Genomic DNA, 8983 nt, shown 5'->3' on the forward strand with positions numbered 1-8983 from the left:
TGGGTGCAAAGGCCACAGGTGGAGCCAGAGGGCATACAAAGAGGCTGCCCATCTCAAGTCCTCAAAGAAATTGCTGTGGCTGAGACATGAGCCTGTGGCTTCCAGGCTGACCCTACAGAGCAAATCACTCCCAGATCCACCTGCTCACCCGATACCTATTAGGTGATGGTCACTAGCTCTCGGGACACAGAGGGAAGAAAGTCAAACAAAGTTGCACCCTTTAGGGGACATACATTCCAGAAAGTGGAGGCAGCACGGAAGTGTATGGATAATTTCAGGGAGCCTGGCCTTCCTCTGGCTTAGACTCCTGCAGAAGCTATGAAGCTCCAGCTTTGGGGTCCCCACCCACCAAGCCCCCTCTAAGACCTGGGAACGATCTTAGCAATGTGTTCACATATTTTTATGAAATTTACAAAAGTATGGTCATTTTTCTTGAAGAGAGCCTCTCCTCCAAATTGCATAAGCTACAGACCCCAGAAAACCAGAATCTCTCCCTGATTTTCAGCTTCCTGTACATTACAGAATCGAGTCCTACTCGAAATATATCAAGAAGGAGAATGAGGAACATGCATCCACTTTTAATTCACTGACAGTGCAGCGTAAAGAATACACCATCATTCACAAAGTAATGAGAAAACAAATTGCAGCTTGCCCATTGCATGGGGTTGACACTAGGGTGCTGAGTGCAGGGACCTGGTTGCTCATATTCACACACCCTAGAGTAGAGGAAGCAGTAGGAACCCAGACCTCCTCACCAGAGGGCTGGGGAGGGAAGCTGCAGTCTCTGGTTGGGAGGAGACGAGCAGCTGGCCAAAGGCTCCTTTGTAGAAACTGGCCATGCTGTTGCTCTGGGCGGGAGGCTCCAGCCTGGAGCTCCGGGCCTGCCCCTGGCTTTCTTTTGGCCATTGTGAGCCTGTATTGATCAGGCCGGGAAGCAATAGGCCTGCAGCAGCTGAAGCTCTAGGGTGGGCCCCATTGATCAGGCCTCCGCCCCAGGATATTTATAGGATCGGGGAGAGCTTGTTTAACGAGGGTTCAGGGTGCTCTTCGCTAGCTGGTTAACTTTAAGTATTGGAAATGGGAATTGATGCGCACATAATAATATTATGATTCATACAAACCACTTCTCAGGCAATTCAATATATTTCATTACCTCCTTTCTGGCAAATGTATTGATTTCTGTTTTGCGGTTTTATAACACAATTTCAAGGCTGTTGTGGGCTTAATGAGCCGTGTTCTTATGATGTTTAAAAAGATTTGAAGCTATTGTTGAAATAAATATTATGGATCACCCCCTCCTGAGGCCCCCTTCCCTCTCCCGGCTCTCCTCCCTCCTCGCCCCCACCCCCAACCTGCCCCCTCCCCGGCCCGGGCGGAGTCATCCGCAGAAAGCCTGGGGATGCAGCTTCGCGGCCCTTTGTGGCCCAGATCAAAGGACCCGAGCGCCACAAAGGCGGCCCCACTCCGGCCGCGCGGCCACACACAGCCGCACCTGCAGCGCGGCCAAATGTCATTGTCGCTTCTGCGGGGCGAGCGCGGGGGACGCACCTCGGAGACGGCAGATGACTCTAATAACGCTTGATGGGAATTGATGGGGAAGGAGGCGCGCGGTGCCCAGGGCTTTTTATTAGCTGCCTCGACTTCTCGAGCCTCAGCCCGAACGTCTGCACCTGTGCACCCCCTTTCTCTCGGCCTTTATGGAAGTTGACAGATTTTATTAACTTTAAGGAAGAACTTTTCAGCGTGCGCAGGGCCGCAGTTTATTTTGTATTCATGCGAAACGGAAACCGAAAAACTCACGTTTACATATTTACCGGCCTCCGTGACCTCCCTCTGGGGCTCCACAAGTCACGCTGCAGATTAATTTTGCCATAAAATTGACTGGTGTGCTAAGGGACGTTGGGAGTTAGCGGGATGTTGTTAGATGTGAGGATTTTTTTTTCCAATGGGAGAAAGCTATATTCAATTATCTAATATCTCCAAGGAACCCCCCAAAGACTTTCCAAATCGTGCAGAAATTGGAATTCTTTTTAAAAGCGTTTGCTCGTGGCGAGAGAGCATTTGTAGGCAACCCAAGTAGGCTCCGCTCACAGCAAGGTTCCCCAAATCTTTCTGATGACCTAGAAACAAAAGCAGGCACCAGGAGCATCTCCGAACTTTGTAAGAGTTGGTGCCCCTTGGAGGTTTGGGGATGGGGGCTCATGCATGTGTTCTGCTCGGACGTTGGGGCTAAGTCCCAACACATTTGGAAGAATAAATTATGATTCATGTAATAAAATGATATGCTTGGTCAGGGAAATAGTGTTACATAACCCAACACAGTTGTATAACTTCCACACTCTCACTATTGGGAAGAGCCTAACTGGGGCAGAGGATTAAGATTTTGCTTACATTCATAGTTATCCATGGCTCTCCAAGTGCTTCCAGCTTTATGTCTCATGACAAATGGAAGTCCACGGCTATGAAAATTCATGTGATATTAATGGCCAAGTGTTGAAAATTCAGCCACAGAGTCAGCTGGGTATACTGCTTATTAGCTTAAAAGCACAAAGCTTTCTGGAGCTTCTTTTTGTGAGCCAGATAAACTTCAGATGAACTGAGGATCATTTTGCAGGAAACTCTGAAGTTGAGTAATAATAGAAAGTAGTTAGTAGAATATTACACTTTTCATTTGGGCAAACAGATGGGATGCCTGCTTTTAGATTTAATCAGGGGCTGACAGACAGGTAGGACGCCGGCATATTTTAGTTGGAGTCTCTTTCTTTTCAGGAAAGAATGAAACTACTTAATATTCAGTGTATCCTCCCCCCATCACCCACCCAGCCCCACTATTCCACAGTACCTCGTGATCTCTCACGCCTTTTTCTCATTTCTGATGACATTACAAAGTACAAAGGTCATCTAACTGCAAGCGAATCCATTTCTTAACATATTTTTCACTGTATTCTTCCCTTACAGAAAAAATTATAGAGGTGTGCAGGTGTGTGAGTGTGTGTGTATGTATGTATATACATATATGGTTAAAAAAATAAAACAAGGGCTGTTAAATCACCGAGAGCACACCCAAATCTCCATTTACATAGACACAGACATAAATAAACGATTTCACAATTTGGGAGTCACGAGTCTCTGACCTCATGCTTTCTCAACTAACCTTTTTAAAAGATTTTGATATCAATTGTTTCTCTTTTTTCCCCAGAAGCATAATACATGGTAACCTTAGCATGCACAATCTGTTTCAACAGAGGGATACAGACAAGTGCAACCAATGGTGGATTTTAATGTCATTGTAGAGCTTATATTACCTTGCTCGAAACAAAATCTCCCCCCAAACCCCTTCAAATGCAAGTCCCTTGACACCCCCTTTGGAGATCATTTGTTATGCAGAGTTTCGTGAGGCAATCAAAATTAATTCACAGTGATCTCTTCACCCAGAACCTCCAGCTTCTAATAATGGTCTTTCTCAACAGGTGTTCATTGTGGCAGTCTGACTTCAAATTGCCAGACTAAAGGTTTTATTCTTTAGTCATTTCTTTTTTAATCTCGAACTTGTAATTTACTAATCTGCAGCAGCTGCCAAGAAGGGTGCAGCTGCTTACTGAGAGGGGAAGTGTACCTCCGAGGAGGCAAGGGCAGGGAAGAACTTCACCTCCAGAGGAAGAGGAGGAAGAAATTGAAATTCATGACCTGGAGAGAGGGTACAGTCCTGGGATTGGAGACCTGACATTGTCTCCACACTATCTTCCTCTGAGGCTGGTCCAAAATTGGTGATACCTGGTTCAGGTTCCTTTGGAAGGCTTCAGAAATAGGCTGGATTATGCACAAGTGCATAGAGAAGCGATTTTTAATAATAGCAACCACAACCACCAGATAAATACTATGCAGAAGGAAGGGACTTTTAGAAACTTGTATTTGTCCATTGGGCCAGTTTAACTAGCTCTTGCTAACGCGCTGTCTTTGTCGACTTTCACATCTGCCACCTTTTAAGGTAACTTTAAAGAGAGATGGGAGGAATTAAGTTTTACTGCAGAGATTCTTGGATTTCATGACCCATCAGTATCATGTTGGCTGAGGGTGTGTGAGAAAGCATGAATCTAGGCTCCTGATTTCCAAATTGCTAGAACTGCAGATTCCAGAGCCCCAGCTCCAGAGCTTCTGTTGTGGTGGATCTTGGCACAGGGCCTTGGAATATGCATTTTAACAAGCACCATGAGGTTCTGATGCATGTGTTCTGGTTTAGTGGGTAACCCACAGAGAAAACTGAGAGGCCATGATTCCCTTTGATCACAGTTAGTTGCTCCACTTGCCTTGGTAATCCTATCTCTACGATAGGTTCTTGCTCTTCCATCTATTCTCAGTCACGTGGTTCTCAGAACTCAGCCTCTGAGCAGGTACACACGGGCATGGCACGGTTCTAGCTAACAGGTGGCTTTCTTCCTAAGGAGATAACATACATATCTTGTACAGGGGGTAGATGAGGTCATCAAGAAGTGACCACCTTTGCCATGCAGTAATTCTTGGCCTCTGGCTTCTTTTGCAAGTGATGCCTGCAGCTTGTTTATTAACTCTGGGCTGATCTCTGGGGCTATCTCCTGGCAGAGACAGAAATGGGGACTTTGGACAAAGATTGAAACTGAAGCGAATCCTCCCTGACATGTGGAGACCTGGCGCCCACTGAGGGTTAAAAGAACATTTGGAAGCATCACTTGTAGCCCTCAGCCTTGTCATAGACTAGAAGCCAGCTTTCCGCAAGGGATCAGAAAGGAAGGAGGGTAAAGCTCAGATTCCTGTCTGCCCCTAGACTTCCAGAAAGAAAACTTGGATTCTTTCTGTATTTAGGAGTACACATAGACACAAGCAGCTTCAGAGTCAAACAAGAAGTCACGTGAGAATCCCAAGCTACAGTGGAGAGTCTCGAAATGCTAGGCTCTCAAGGATTTATTGGAGATCTCATTGTGTTGTCGGCCACCCCTCCCCTGAGGTCATGCCTCCCTGGAAAAATTGTCATTTGAGAGACAGGGTGTCCCACTAACAGGGCTCAGGATATGATTTCTCCTTGGCCTTTTAGCTTGTTGTTCTCTTGTGAAGGGCTCTCCTGGATCCCTTCAAAACCTAATTATGGCTGTAAAAACTGTTCAGAGAGTGAAGCAGTGCTTATGTGGATGTTGGGCAGCATCTGCTCTGGCACATTTATTCACAGGTGGGCCAGCCAAGCAGCTCGGCACTGATGGGCATTGATTTTGTAATATGCGAGCAACTTCATTGGTTCTGTTCTCATAGACTCTCTTTTGTTTTGGAGGGTGGGAGTGAGAAGGTTTCTTGAGCTCCAAAGACCAGATAAGTCTCTCTCTTGCCAGTAGCCTATAGATACAAAACTATTATGTTTCCCAGTCTTATTTTTGTGTTGTACGATGCAACCCCCATAAATTTCAAATCAGAAAGGATGCTCACCAGCTTCTCTAAGAAAACATGTTTTTATTCTTGTCCTCAGTGGGGGCCGTCCTAGGGTCGACGTTCTAAGGACACCACAAAGAGGTTTCTAAGTGGGAATTGCCATGCCAGCTGCCATGCAGCTTTCAGGACTTGGGTACTGAATCTTCACCCCAGTGTGACTGGGGGTGGTATTATTTTCTAATTTCCTGCTCAACAGGATGTATTTGTGCAACTTATTAATACAGAAATACATACTTTATTATTATATCCCAACCCCACATATGGAAGGTACCAGAAAAGATTACCTTCACTTAACAAATGAGGAAGCCGAGGCCCAGAGAGGAGAAGACTCTTGCTCAAGGTCACACAGCAAATTTGAGACAGAGTATATTACTCAGAGGGTAGGAGTCATCTTTGACCTATGCTTCAGAAATTTGAATCTGTTGAACTATGAAACACTGGTGGAGCTAATAGACACTAAGAAAATAATTACACAAAACTATTTATAGTCATGATAAGTAATGTGGAGACAGACTCCAAGGTGTTACATAAGGACTTGCCCAAGCATGAGGAGAGGATGGACCCATTAGAGCAGGGTGGGTGTATTAGGCACGTTAGGTTAGGTTTTGCTGTGTAACAAATAGCCCTCAATCCTCGTGGGATTAACAGGAGCTGTTTATTTCTCTCTCAGGTAGGTCAGAAGGGACATTCTACTTCTTATGTTCACTCAGAAACAGAATGAGAGGGGCTTCATCTCAACCCTGCTTCCACAGTCACGGGGGAAATAAAAGCATGTTTCTTCCTATAGGCAACACACATCACTCTGTCCACATTTCATCCCCAGTTGAAGTCACATGGCCACACCCAACTTGAAGGAGAATGGGAATGGGCAATCCCCCATGCACCTAGAAGGAGGAGATCCAGAATGCCTACTGCACAGATTTAGAGAAGGCTTCTCTGGTTTAGCTGAGAACTGAATTGTGTGAAAGAGTTAACTAGTGACAGGCTAACATGAAGGAAGAGTGGAGGAGGGGTTAGAAAGTGGTGACAGCCCCTGGGCAGGGGAATCCTAACCTAATGGAAGGGCAGAAAGAAGCCTGAGGAACCAGAACCCAGACCGCAATGGCCCCCATCCCAATAAGGCATGGCCAGCATAAGGGCCAGGCGCAGTGTCTCATACCTATAATCTCAGCATTTTGGGAGGCCAAGGTGAGAAGATCACTTGAGCTCAGGAGTTCAAGACCAGCCTGGGAAACATGGCAAAACCCCATCTCTACAAAAAATACAAAAATTAGCTGGGCATGGTGGTGTGTGCCTGTGGTCCCAGCTACTCAAGAGGCTGAGGAAAGAGGATCTCTTGAGTCCAGGAAGTTGAAGCTGCAGTGAGCCATGATTATGCCACTGTATTTCAGCCTGGGCAATAGAGTGAGACCCTGTTTCTAAATTAATTAATTAATTGGAATTATTTTTAAAAAATTTAAAAATAGAAGCCAGCATAAGACTGTTAGTCTCTATGCCAGGGGCAGGAGAGAAGCCATGCTGAGTTTTTTATTTTATTTTAAAGATTTCAGGCCAGGTGCAGTGGCTCATGCCTGTAATCCCAGCAGAGGCGGGTGGATCACGAGGTCAGGAGATCGAGACCATCCTGGCTAACACGGTGAAACTCCGTCTCTACTAAAAAAATTCAAAAAAATTAGCCGGGCGTGGTGGTGGGCACGTGTAGTCCCAGCTACTCAGGAGGCTCAGGCAGGAGAACGGCGTGAACCCAGGAGGTGGAGCTTGCAGTGAGCCAATATCATGCCACTGCACTCCAGCCTGGGCTACAGAGCAAGACTCTGCCTCAAAAAAAAAATAAAATAAAATAAATAAAAAATAAAACATAAAGATTTCAGTGTTTAATGTTTGTCAAATTTCATCTCTACAGCTAGCAGGATAATAGATGAGTTAATGGAACTCAGACCACATTTAAGAGAATGTTTATTGGGCAATCCCAATTACACCACAAGCTAAACAACTTCTAGCATTTCCCGTGTTTGTACTCTCTTCATTTTTACCTTTGCCCAAGTCATCTGGTTTGTCATGGACACCATTGTGTGGGCAGTGATGGAATAGTGTCCTGAGAGTGAGACGAGAGAAACTTCAACGGACACATTGGCAACCCATCTTTGTCAGTGGTCACATTACCCAGGTCTCCAACCTGCCTCTCTTGATCCTTTGCCCACTGTGGTTTTTGGTTAAAGGATTAAAGTAAGGACCTGCCCTGGTACAGCCTGGTGTATTATCTCCAAACTGATGAACATAGAATCTGTGCTGGCGTTCAGTCAATCCTGTAATGCATTCTGACACCATAAATGGTCCATTTTCCTTCTGCTCAAAGTGGATGGTGCCCTGCACCGGGCTCTGGACCTTCAACGTGCACATGACTTTCATCATTATGACTCCAGGGACCACACTCTGGTCTGGGCTCTCAGAGGTGCGAGGGAGACAGGAGACACTGCAGGAGATGGCAGCAAATGCTGACTTTCAAATAATGAGCCTGTAACACAGATCACTTTGGCTTCAATATAGGAACAGGTAGGTAAGGAGAGGGGCTGCAGGCAGTGGACACTTCTGTATTGCATCAAGCTCAGGAGGTGGGGAGAATGCCCAGTATATTAGAAGGAAACTGTGAGCCAGAGAAGGTTAAAGGACTTTGCCAGAGGGTTGCAGCTAGCAAGTGCTACAGCCAGGATTTGAACCCTCTGTCTCAAACTCCAACCTTGCACAGTCCTTGCCATATTCACCAGTGGCCTCCCCGCTGATGCTGGAAGAGTTTTCAGCATCATGCCTTCTCCATTAGGACCTCCCGGGGCCAGACTCACATTTGCAAGGCCTGTTTGAATTTCATTGAATGAAATCTCTGGCCAAAGCAAGTTATTACGTCCAGATTCCCAACTGCTGAGGGACTCCCCTGTGCCAAGTGTCTAAGAAAACTTCCAACAGATGATATTTGTGTGTCAACAAGGGTGAAGTGTTGGGGACCTCAAAGAGAAGTTTCAGAAATGGCTGCCGGAGAAAGCCGAGAAGGTTTTCCCGTCCTGAGCCCCCTTTTCTCCATTAGCATACAAAAACATTTTTAAAGGAATAACCTTTATTAATAAAATGCTATAATCTCAATAAGACATTTCAGCAGGGGAATTATTAGATATTAATTCATGCCTAGTTACACTGACAGCTCTCGGCCATCAGTGTTAGCCTAATAGCACACTAGGTGAGAATTAATATGCCATAATTCATGCTCTGTCATGCATTATTGCTTAAATAAGATACATGAAGAGTAACCTATTCTGGTGAAATAACTGGTATCCTTAGAGTTCTCCTGGCCAAGCTATAAATAGTTATGTTAGGATCCAGAATTTTTTTGTATTACTAAATTTGAAATAAATTGTAGATATGTATCTTCATCTGTAATTACTGTGAACATTTTTCTTAAGTACTAACATTAAGTTCAGTCATATTCCATGTTTTAAAATTGAACTTAAGCAAAATCACATAATTTTCTTGAGACCAA

At 45.2% G+C, this 8983-nt stretch overlaps 1 pseudogene; it reads right to left on the minus strand.

Moving 5' to 3' along the window:
- Positions 1-7410: 7410 nt before the first annotated feature.
- On the minus strand, positions 7411-7866 carry LOC129457641 (superoxide dismutase [Cu-Zn]-like; annotated as a pseudogene).
- Between the last annotated feature and the right edge of the window lie 1117 nt (positions 7867-8983).

This window comes from Symphalangus syndactylus, chromosome 11 (genome assembly GCF_028878055.3).
Source record: "Symphalangus syndactylus isolate Jambi chromosome 11, NHGRI_mSymSyn1-v2.1_pri, whole genome shotgun sequence".
In the NCBI taxonomy this organism is placed as follows: Eukaryota; Metazoa; Chordata; class Mammalia; order Primates; family Hylobatidae; genus Symphalangus; species Symphalangus syndactylus.